We start from the raw sequence: 13,189 nt of genomic DNA, 5'->3' as shown, positions 1-13,189 counted from the left end.
TGTGGGCTGGCAGTTTGACACCCCTGCCATAGATTAATTACCGTATGCATTGTATAAAGAAGTATTGTTTATATTGGTCCTGAATGTTCTGACTTTTACTTTTGATAGTTGTTTTTAAGTTTCAGTATTGAAAGAGAGGTAGAAAAACTTCATGCATAATGTTGTATTTCTAGCATATCTTGCCTTGTTTGCCTTTGCTGGAAGCTGAAAAGTCTCAGCTATGTAATCATTCCTCAACAAAGAGGTGGTCTATTTCCTAATCATTTTTGATGGTGTGTTTGTTTTTTTCAGATTGTTTTCCAATTCTCTTATTTCTGATATGGTGACTAGAACTTTCCACAATGCTGACTATATTGGCTGATTTATTTTCAATAGTCTTCCAAATTATTCTAAGCTTGAAATTTGCCCTTTTAATAGCAGCCACATGCTGTGTTGACATCTTCATGCCCAATCCACCATTTTCTTAAACAATTACTTCCAACTCAGAACTCATTAATGCATTAATAAAGTTGGGATTTTATGTGCCAAGATGTATCTTTTGGGCCTAATTACATAATTGTATTTATCACTTTGATGTCCACTCACTCAATTTTAGAGCTTTTTCCAATTCCTTTTTTATTTTTTATCTCAAATAATTTGGTACCATTAGAAAATATTGCCACTTCATTGCTCACTCCAATTCTAGACGATTTGCAAATGAATTAAAAAGCATTGTAGTATTACTTATCCCTAGGGCACCCTGCACAGCATAACTTCCCCAGCTGGAAATTGTCCATTTCTTCATATCTTCTGTATACTGTTCTTTACCAATTACTAATCCATAACAGCTTCAGTTGCCTTATCACATGTGTTTGATCTGGAGCCTTTGATGAGGGTCTTTATCAAAGACTTTGAAATTCCAAATATATAGTGTCAGCTGGGTGATCCTATTCCACATGGTTGTTGACAATGAGAAAAACTGTAGAAGGTTAGTAAAAAAAATAAGAAATACCCTTGTAAAAATCCAGACATCTAGGGGAAAGCATCAAATATTAAAGTATTGTATGTTTACCTTTCAGTTGATCACTAAGATTGAAGAGACACATGAACAACATTACATAAGGCCAGCCAGTTTCATAAAGGCTCCCTATACTACCTATTCCATCAAGTGATGTTTTGCAGCATTACCCTATAACCACTGTACAAATATTACTGTAATAGCAGTAATAATTCTTAGCAACAAAATCAAAATATTTAAAGCACCTAAGAATATAAATATATGAATTATTTTTTCTCCACAAAATAGGAATGTGGGTTTCCAATTATATGCTTGCTTGTCCAAAGTCAGTGAAGTGGAATTTTTAAGTGTAAACACATATAAATTGTTTTGTAAGCAACTCTTAAAAAGATCTAATATTGGATTCAGACACAGGCATGTTTAGGATTGATCAAATATAACCCTGGTATTAATTTGCTCTGTGGATTTTTGTTAAACTGGACCATGATTAGGTCTGGATCTAATATCTTTATGGGAAAATCAAAAGAAGGTATTTTCTCATTCAAAATTAGCTTGTTTTCAGTTTTTTGTTGTTGCTTTCTTATAAAATCTAAACACAGTTAACCTGCAAACAACCTGACATCTGTGTTTCTGAGGAACAAGAATATTTCAGTTAATTAATTCAAACTATTTCATACTTACAAAACAGAGAGACTAAAATAACTAAAATACAAATTAAGCAGATAAAAAACAAACACCTCATGTTACTGAAACTTAATTTTTCCCCAAGTAAGGACTTCAAAATATATATACTATAAGAAATCATTACTTTAAATAAGTGCTTTTTTCTTTTGCAAAGGAGGGAGGGAGGGAAGGAGGGAGGAAGATCAATGAAAGAAGGACCTACAGTAGCAGTAAATAACCTGAAGGAGAACCAACTCTGGCTGTGGCAATAGGACTATTACCTGACTTTTTCACTGTCCTCTATGTTCTGCACATAGTTAAAAAACAGCAAGACCAATCTGCATAATTCATGACTAGGGACCAAGAAGGTTAGCATCATGTACTGAACCAGCCTCAAAATAATGAAAATTGTGCATACAATTATATAACATCCGTCTCCCACACTTGGTAGATGAAGGTTTTAGATAAAATTATTCCTGATCTGTACTGAAAATATGAATCAAAAGAGCCATAAATCTAGCAGATTTTTCCCATCTCTCACTCTGATCCAGTGATTGTTCACAGACTTGAAGTTTTGACAAAAGAGGGATGCATGTTTCAGAAATAAATAAACACAAATACCTAACTGGAAATAGAATTTTGTAACATGCATGCCATAATTTTCAATCCATATATTTGATTGGGTTTTGACATTGAAATGAATGGGGATATCCATAAATACAAGAGACACGGATATATCTACCTGTGATTACACATAAATACAATTCATATTGCACTTATATTATATCAATTGTGCCCTTTATTTATAGTCTATTCCACCAATTCTAAATGAGCTTATCCTTTTTATATGAAAAGAATACATGAAATTATATGTGGGTAACATGCTAATGTATGAGCAATGTGAATAAATGTATAGTTTTAATAAGGGAATGTCAGAGACAGTAAAGATTGGTTGGTTGTAAACAAGTTAATTCACTTAATAATACCAATAACTGGGATCTTGAGCATTTATGAGATAGAAGTTACAAGTTAGAAACAATTTGACTCAGTGCCCACTAATCCCTCCATCTTCTACTTCTACTGTCAAAGATTTTCTTCAGACAAAGACTACCAGTTCCATACATCTGGGCAAGAACTACACAGGTCTCATAAAAGATAGGGTTGCTTTCACGCTAGTCCTGGGTAAATATGAAATCTTTTAAAACAAGAGGGATTTGTCATCCTCATTTTTGTGAAGTATTTAATACAGACTATCTTTGAATTATTTCAACATTTCTTCCCAGGTTTCTTATTATCTGGGCTAAGTTGTCATTTAGGTCTATTGACTATTTACGTATGTCATGCTGGCTGGGAAGTTCTGGGAGCTGAAGTCCACACATCTTAAAGTTGACAATTCTGAAAAATACTGATATAGATCTGTGCTTTGGAAAATGATATTTCATGGATTTTTGTAAGCACTGTTGATTTTTTTTCTAAATAATAAACACTGCAAATATTTGTTATGTCTGCAAACTACTGTTTGGAAGCAAGTCTTGAAAAAGCATACTCTGCTAGCCACTCTGCTATACCATTTTTCCATTTTAAGATTCCTACTGTACCAGTAAAGGAAAATATTGGTAGCTTGGGATTAAAATGAGGGGTCCTTGGTGCTCTCTGAGCTTGGTTGTTTTCTTGGGTAATGTTTCATTACCCAAATTAGGTAACATGATCAGTGCTAGTAAGGAGTGAGCTTTGCTGTAATTTCATATGCTAGTGGCTTGCCTTCTCAGTGCTGGTGGGAGTGATCTTGCAGGTTCTTTGTTTGGGCTGTCTACTTCCTGTTTGGCAGTTCCTTGATTGGGGTATTGTTTACTTCTTGTTGCTAATCTTTGAATTAATCTATGCTCATCTGGGTGCTGACTGATGGTAGGGAAGTATTTTGGTCTTTTGGTTCCCTTTTTGGCTTGTTGATTGTCTCTTTTGCATAGTATGTAGATATTGTTTATGTCTGTGTGTCTATTGATGACTACTCTGTCAGAGTGCCAGGCTTCTAGAAATTTCCTATAATTTTTGGACTTGGCTTAGTCTCAGATATTCAGTTTCCCAGATAAAACTATGGTTAAATCTGTCCATATGTTGTGAAACTGAAGAGTTTTCATCATGTTTTCTGACTGCTAGTTGATATTCATGGATGGGTTCTGCGAGTCTTCTTCCTGTTTGTCCTATGTAGTGGCTCTTGCAGTCATTACACTGTATGTTGTAGATAATTCCTTTATTTTCTTCTGGGGCTGCTTTTTTGGTTTACTTAGGATGTTTTGGAGGGCTTTAGTTGGCTTGTGTGCTTTGCTGATTCCAAATGGTTGTAATAATCTGTTGGTGGTTACTGAGATATTGGCAGTGTTATTCTTTTTACAGTATGTATTGGTTGTGCTATATTGAGGTATAGTCAGGCACTTTTTGATAAAGTTGTGTGGATATCCATTTTGTTGGAAAATGTTGTATAGAAGCTCTGTTTCCTTTTTCTGCTACTCAGGGTTGCTGCAGTGAGTTTGTGCCCATCTAAATAAAGTTCTTCAGTCCCTCACACTTCGATGCTAACACATTCAACATTACCTTCTTCATCTGAGAATACTCAAGGCATTGGTCCATTGCCTCTAACACTGGAAAGAAATGATAAGTAAACTTCAAGACTTCTGAAAAAGGCATTGGGTCTTGTTTTAACTTTTGTAATCTGTATTTTTATTCTTGCCCTGTTCACCGCCCTGAGTCCTTCGGGAGAAGGGCGGTATAGAAATAGTATTAAATAAATAAATAAATAAATAAATAAATAAAAAAAATCAGAGTGCAGTCTCAGCTTAATAGTCACCTGAAGCCCCACAGCCACCAATGTCACAATTACCACACTCTAGATTTAAACTTATGTTTACAACTGAGCCCCTTCAAATCTGAGACTCTTGTTTCAGATGAAGAAATACTAGATCCATCACTTACAAGAATTCACTCTCTAGTGAGTCACTGTTTATTTTGAGACAATCAACACCAAGGCCTCCTTCTTCTATCTCAGTATCATTTTGTCTGAAGTGAATTGTCTTAAGGTCATTCTGTCTTCAGGAAATATCTGTCCTCAAATTAACTTCTATTTCTTCACATTTGTATTTTGTGGCTTCTTGAACTAACCACTTGTTTACTGGGATAAAATTCAAATTCATAATTCTTATTATCTCATGTACTGCCCTAAATCACATTCATCTACTTTAATATTACTATTCACTTAGCTTTAACTTTCCTAAGTAATCCCTTAACTGGCAGTATCCCATGCTGACACTTTCACATTACCAGAATTACAGTCTCATTGCAACTTCAGAATATCCTTTTGGCAGAGCCTTAACATTAAGGTCCACTGGAGGAAGAAATAATTAAAATAATACTAGACTGTGCAGAAATGTACAGACTTATTTTGAGATTGAAAGGAAAAGAAGAAACAGAATATTTTCAAACTTGGGACTTTACCAATGGTTGGAGAAATGAACTAGGAATTAGGAATTTAATTTGTATTAGTGAATGATGAACTTAGACAACATGTTTGTTGAATAAGCACTGTTGAATTGTATTAAAAATTAATAAAAACTTATAAAAAACATTAAGGTCCTTTCCCACATGGCCACTGGTCCAAGGTTACCAACATTCATTGTTTCTCAGGTACATGATTGTCTGATAACCTCCCTTCCCTTCTTGTACTATTTTACTGGATCTAAAATAATATATCAAAAGGGAGAACTATTGTTCTAAGGCTTCTTAGATCCTATTAGCTTATCAACCAATGTTTTGTTTGCAGATCACACTGCAAGAGTTCTTCAAAAGGGCTCTGACCAATTTCAGTTATCACATATAGCACAACTATATAGTAGCTTTAGAATCCCAGGACATTAAAACAAAATTGAACATATTATAGTCCAGAGAGTTCCTATAACATATGCTGGATCCCACTATTAACTGTGAATTGAAAGTATATCCCATAACTTGCTTAATGTTCTCTCATGGCTGAAAGATGAGAATGTTTTCCAGCTATTCTTTCAATTAAGAAATATGTGACAAGCCATCAAAGAAAGTAGGGTCCTTTTGAAATACCCAGTAGCAATGGTATTTACTATTATCTGTTATTGTTCAGTTGGAAATCTTGACAAAAAATTACATGAAATAAGAAATAAAAATTAAATTGAAATAAGAATGTATCTTTGAGAAGTATATAAAAGGCATACATTAAAGAGCCTTACATTAAACATATGGATAATGTAAAGCTATATAAATGGAATTTACTTTAAAAAGCATACCTGAGAGAAAATTTTATTTAGAACTATTTTACAGAAATATATAAAATGGATATGGCAGATTTTCCTTTTAGATAAAACAATAAAGAACAAATGGAAGTGGATTTTCCAGCTGATAAAATCCAGTTGGCAGACCATATGAATAGCTGAAAATCTACAGCTCTTACACAGCCTGCATTTATACTTATTCACACATTCCTAATAAAAGCTAGGGTTCCCAGCTGTCTACCAATTATATCTGTATTCTCATCAATGCTTGTGGTGCTTGACACTGTTTGAAAAAATATTTTGCTAAACTTCATTGGCTGAATTTCATGTAGCTGGTCTGCATATACAGTGAAAAATTATTTTCTTGCTGCATTTATTTATTACAGGGTATAAAATGCAGGTGACATTCTTAACTCAGATTGTGCACAAGAAAGAGCTTTTGGGCTTATGAGAAAGAGAATCCAATTAGAAAAACAATAAAAATGCAAATGCAAATATATAAAACTTTTTAGTCACTAAAAAGAATAAGAGGATCAGGTAAACTTCTTGCCAAGCTTAATGCAGAGATCTCACTACGCAGCACAAGAAGAACATAAAAATGGGACAGCTACATGAAAAGTTTTAGTGTAGGTTTAGATGGAGGACTACTAGATTTGATCTGGACCTTATTCTAAAATATAATAAACAACATCTGGACAAAATAACAACAGGCTAGTTAGCTCTACAGTATGCAGATTCAAATATATTTATAGAATATACATGGCTGTAAAACAGCAAAAAATAGGATGAACCTTAGCTGCATTTAGAGCTCTGTTGTATCCTCTGTTTAAAGCTACATTGGAAGAGACCATTTAGGGGGAAAAAACCTCATAGTGAATATAGAAGAAAATTGCTACCTCTTAATTTAAAATTGGGAAACTTACTAAGCAAATTGATTAATTATTCAGAACATTAGTGGATTTATCTTAGATATTCCTGGGTCATAGAGAGAATAGATGGGTACTCCTTATGGTTTGAAAAATCACTATCTCTATATTATTTGATTCCCAGTTGGGTTTTCTTGTTTTCCAACTGTATGATGACCTGTATCATTTTCTTGCTTTTAGGGTCACTTTCTTTCCTATAATTACAACTCTATCAAAGATTGGCCTTTCTTTGAACACAGAGAAAAAAAGCATAGTCATCTTGTTATTTGGCAGCAAGTGTGAAGTGAGTTTTGTTCTGTCACTAGCTAAAATGTGAAGACAGATCAGCTTTAGAGTTTTTGACACAAGAGATATTCCTCTCCAATTATAAAATCTAGAGGCACACCATTGGTCAGGCAAATCCTTTACAGAGCACATGAACAAAAATGGGGTGGGAAAGGTTATACTTTTATATTAAAGAAAGAATAAAGGAATTACAATGGAAAAATAAAATAAAATAATAAAATAAAATAAATCTATAAAATTATGAAGGAGCATACAACAGTTTCTGGGATTGAATTCTACACTATTTGTTTATGCCAGAGGTTTACTAGGATTAAAATAACAATCAAGTAAGTATCATATAATATTTTTAAAGATTATTGTTGTTAGCTGCAAAGTCGTGTCCAACCCATCGCGACCCTATGGACAATGTTCCTCCAGGCCTTCCTGTCCTCTACCATCTTCTGGAGTCCTTTTAAGCTCACACCTACTGCTTCAGTGACTCCATCCAGCCACCTCATTCTCTGTCGTCCCCTTCTTCTATTGCCCTCAATCTTTCCCAGCATAAGGCTCTTCTCCAGTGAGTCCTTCCTTCTCATTAGGTGGCCAAAGTATTTGAGTTTTACCTCAGGATCTGGCCTTCTAAAGAGCACTCAGGGTTGATTTCCTCTAGGACTGACCAGTTTGATCGCCTTGTAGTCCAAGGGACTCACAGGAGTCTTCTCCAGCACCAGAGTTCAAAGGCCTCAATTCTTTGGCACTCAGCTTTTTTTATGGTCCAACTTTCACTTCCATACATTGCAAATGAGAAGACCATAACCTTGACTATATGCACTTTTGTTGACAGGGTGATGTCTCTGCTTCTTAGTATGCTGTCTAGATTTGCCATGGCTTTCCTCCCGAGGAACAAGCGTCTTTTAATATCTTGGCTACAGTCCCCATCTGCAGTGATCTTGGAGCCCAGGAAAATAAAATCTGTCACTACCTCCATTGCTTCCCCATCTCTTTGCAAGGAATTGAGAGGGCCGGATGCCATGATCTTGGTTTTCTTAATGTTAAGTTTCAACCCAAGTTTTGCACTCTCCTTCTTCACCCGCAACAAGAGGCTCTTCAGTTCTTCTTCACTTTCTGCCATTAGAGTGGTATCATCTGCATATCCTAGGTTGTTGATATTTCTTCTTAATTCCAACTTTTGATTCATCTAGCCCTACCTTTCTCATGATGTGCTCTGCATATAAGTTAAATAGGCAAGGCGAAAGTATACAGCCTTGCCGGACTCCTTTCCCAATTTTGAACCAATCAGTGGTTCTGTGTCCAGTTCTCACTGTTGCTTCTTGACCCGCATATAGGTTTCTCAAGAGACAAATAAGATGGTCTGGTACTCCCATCTCTTTAAGAACTTGCCACAGTTTGTTCTGATCCACACAATCAAAAGCTTTAGCATAGTCAATGAAGCAGAAGTAGATGTTTTTCTGGAACTCCCTAGCTTTCTCCATGATCCAGCGTACATTGGCAATTTGATCTCTAGTTCCTCTGCCTCTTTGAAATCCTGCCTGTACTTCTGGTAGTTCTCGATCCACATACTGCTGGAGTCTAGCTTGTAGGATTTTAAGCATAACTTTACTAGCATAAGAAATGAGTGCAATGGTGTGATAGTTTGAACATTCTTTGGCACTGCCTTTCTTTGGAATTGGAATGTAAACTGATCTTTTCCAATCTTGTGGCCACTGTTGAGTTTCCAAATTTGCTGGCAAATTGAGTGTAGCACTTTTACTGCATCGTCTTTTAAGATTTTGAATAGCTCAGCTGGAATACTGTCACCTCCACTAGCTTTGTTGTTGCTCAGCTTTTCTAAGGCCCACTTTACTTCACATTCCAAGATGTCTAGCTCAAGGTCAGTGACCACCTCATTGTGATTATCAGGGACGTTAAGCTCATTCTTGTATAGTTCTTCTGTATAATTTTGCCACCTCTTCTTAATCTCTTCTGCCTCTGTTAGGTCCCTGCCATTTTGGTCCTTTATCATGCCCATTTTTGCATTAAACGTTCCCTTCATCTCTCCAATTTTCTTGAAAAGTTTTCTCGTCCTCCCTATTCTATTGTTTTCTTCTATTTCTTTGTACTCTTCATTTAAGAAGGCATTCTTATCTCTTCTAGCTATTCTCTGGAATTCTGCATTCAATTGGGCGTATCTTTCTTTTTCTCCCTTGCCTTTCACTTCCCTCCTGTCCTCAGCTAGTTGCAAAGCTTCCCCAGACAGCCATTTTGCTTTCTTGCATTTCTTTTTCTTTGGGATGGTTTTAGTTGCTGCCTCTTGTACAATGTTGCGAACCTCTGTCCATAGTTCTTCAGGCACTCTGTCTATCAGATTGAATTCCTTAAATCTATTTGACACCTCTACTGTATATTCAAAAGGGATATGATTTAATTCATACCTGAGTGGCCTAGTGCTTTTCCCTACTTTCTTCAGTTTAAGCCTAAACTTTGCAATGAGAAGCTCATGGTCTGAGCCACAGTCAGCTCCTGGTCTTGTTTTTACTGACTGTATAGAGCTTCTCCATCTTTGGCTGCAGAGCATATAGTCAATCTGATTTCTGTGTTGACTGTCTGGTGATGTCCATGTGTAGAGCTGTCTCTTGGGTTGTTGGAAAAGAGTGTTTGCTATGACCATCGTATTCTCTTGACAAAATTCTATCAGCCTGTGCCCTGCTTCATTTTGTACTCCAAGGCCAAACTTGCCTATTATTCCGATTATCTTTTGGCTTCCTACTTTAGCATTCCAATCCCCCATGATGATAAGGACATCATTTTTTGGTGTTAGTTCTATAAGGTGCTGTAGGGCTTCATAGAACCGGTCAATTTCATCCTCTTCAGCACCGGTGGTTGGGGCATAGACTTGGACTACTCTGATATTGAATGGTTTGCCTTGGATTCGAACTGAGATCATTCTGTCATTTTGGGGATTGTATCCTAGTATTGCTTTTCCTACTCTTTTATTGACCATGAAGGCTACTCCATTTCTTCTGAGGGATTCTTGCCCGCAGTAGTATACCTGATGGTCATCTGAATTAAATTCACCCATTCCTGTCCATTTTAGTTCGCTGATACCTAAGATGTCGATGTTCAGTCTTGTCATCTCTTGTTTGACTACGTCCAGCTTTCCTTGATTCATGGATCTTACATTCCAGGTTCCTATGGAGAAAAAATCTTTACAGCATTGGACTTTACTTTCACCACCAGACACATCCACAGCTGAGCGTCCTTTCAGCTTTGGCCCAGTCGCTTCATTCTTTCTGGCGCTACTAGTACTAGCCCTCTCCTCTTCCCCAGTAGCATATTGGATGCCTTCCGACCTGAGGGGCTCATCTTCCAGTGTCATATCATTTTGCCTTTTGGTACTGTCCATAGGGTTTTCATGGCAAAGATACTGGAGTGGGTTGCCATTTCCTTCTCCAGTGGATCACGTTTTGTCAGAACTCTCTGCTATGACCTTTCCATCTAGGGTGGCCCTGCATGGCATAGCTCATAGCTTCATTGAATTATGCAAGCCCCTTCGCCACGACAAGGCAGTAATCCATGAAGGGGATTAAGTACTATTAGGTAAAGGTAAAGTTTCCCCCGCACATGCGTGCTAGTCGTTTCCAAGTCTAGGGGCTGGTGCTCAACTCCGTTTCAAAGCTGAAGAGCCAGTGCTTGTCTGAGGATGTCTTTGTGGTCATGACTAGATGCCAAAGGCGCACGGAACACTGTTACCTTCCCACCGTAGTGGTCCCTGTTTTTCTACTTGTATTTTTATGTGCTTTCGAACTGCTAGGTTGGCAGAAGCTGGGACGAGTAACGGGCGCTCACTCTGTTACGTGGCACTCGGGATTCGACCCGCCAAACTGCTGACCTTCTGATCGACAAGTTCAGCATCCTCACCCACTGAGCCACCGCTATTATTAAGGGCTATTATTAAGGGTTTTATTGCATAAGCAATTACATTACAGAGTTTTTGTGCATTTTAAATCTGGAGAAACATATTTAGAAGCTATTTTCTTCTATTCTCTCTCCTCCCTTCCTTTCCTTTTGTATCTGGTGGAGGAATGTTAAATTTTCTGAGTAGCAATGTCTACAAAACCATGGGGAAATCCTTCAAAGGTCTGGCACAATCTGGAGTCTTGGTGTGCTTTGATGAATTTAATCATATAGAGCAGGAGGTAATTGTAGGACCAGCTTCTTGGCAAAACTAGCATTCACTGAAAATTACAAGCCTGACAACTTCATTAGCAGTGCTGACATTAAACAATACTGACTAAAGCTCATGGTTAAGTGGGGAGAAAAATAAAAATGTTTAATCACACTTAACTGCTATCCCCTGTTAAATTTGCACCTTTGCATTTTGTTCAAACGTTGCTATCTTTTCTTCTATACTTCCAGAGGAGATATATTGCTGTTGCAGTCTTCTAACACAATGGCAAAGGGAGGACAGTGAAGAAATGTAACATTTTGTTCATGATAGATTAATGGCATGACCTCTCATTTTCTGGAATACAACCTGCCGCTCACTGTCTTTATAAAATGAAAGAACACTTTCATTTTCTAGCAACCTAGAGACATGAAGAGAGTTCTGCTTTAACTGTTTTCTTTAAACCTAGCTAAAATTTGAAGACAGATACTTCAATAAATAAGATTTTTTTTCATTTATCTTCTGCTTGGAAATTAGTATTCAAACTAATTTCCTACAATCTTAAATTGCACAAATGTTATTAAATATCCACACAAGAATATTATAACCTGGTCCATTTTGCAATATGAGTTTTTGAACTCTAAATGCTTTCATGCTACATAGTGTCATCACAAAATGAAAGCAACCTTTGTATATTTTAAGTAGTCAATAAAATTTAAGTTCCTGAAGAAATTGAGAAAAAAGTGGTAGCTCATAGTAGCACTATTTGATATAAATTTCTTTTCAGCAACTAGCTTATTATTTTATGAATAATTTAGAAGAATAAGCTCATGTATTAATTTCAGTGCAAAATACAGAGACACAAATTGTTACTTCTGTTGTCAAAACAGAGATTCAAAGCATGGATGAAGGCCACTAGGTTAGCATCTGTTGTGCGAACTGTAAAATGCAATTCAAGGTGCTGGTCATCATCTTTAAAGTACTGTATGGCACAGGGCCAGATTATCTGCCAGATTGCCTTTTCCTAAGGACATCCACCTATCCTACCAGGTTCAGGTAGGTTGGGCACACTCCTAGTCCCTTCCATTAAATATTGCCATCTAATGGAATGCCTTTTCTGTGACAGCCCCTACTCTCTGGGATACTTTGCCTCCTAAGTTTGGCAGCCTCTATCTTCCTAACCTTATGTATATCTTTGAAGACCTGGCCTTTTCCCCAAGCACTGGGATAAGACACTGTTTTAATGCTATCTTTACTTTTGATTGGGAGCCACTCAGAGCTGGTTATAAGGTAGGAGATTATATCAATATTTTAAATAACTGCATAAGTGGAAGAGATAGATAGATAGATAGATAGATAGATAGATAGATAGATAGATAGATAGATAGATAGATAGTGTTATGTTCGGAGAGACGAGCGACACAGTGAGGTTTTGAACAAGAACGTTTATTAACACACATAAGTCAACTGACAATCAACTGTTGAACCCCGTCTTAAATACTCGGGTACGTTTGAACAGTAACCAATCCCCAGCCCAGAAACTCCCGCCGAAAATGCATTAACCAATAATTGCACCCAGGTTTTCCCGCTTCAGTGGAAACCCATTTAATTACTCTACAGACACAACACCCCTTCCCCCCCAGTTAATGTTATTTATTAACATAATCTTTCAGATATGTTGGTGGCTTGTGAACCCTAGTTGGATATCTATTAGTCTTGCTGACAACAGTATTATCTGCTGACTGGCTATTTGTTATTGGCCCAGTTGTTTGGGGCAATGACTCTGATGTTGCAATGTTAGTGGTTTGTTGTTGTTGTGTTTGTTGTTGTTGTTGTGCTGGGGTTTTCTGGGAAACTACTGTGTTTTCTACCGGAAACA

The sequence above is a fragment of the Vipera ursinii genome (genome assembly GCF_947247035.1).
Source record: "Vipera ursinii genome assembly, chromosome: 6".
Lineage (NCBI taxonomy): Eukaryota > Metazoa > Chordata > Lepidosauria > Squamata > Viperidae > Vipera > Vipera ursinii.
Note: the sequence above shows the minus strand (reverse complement) of the source record.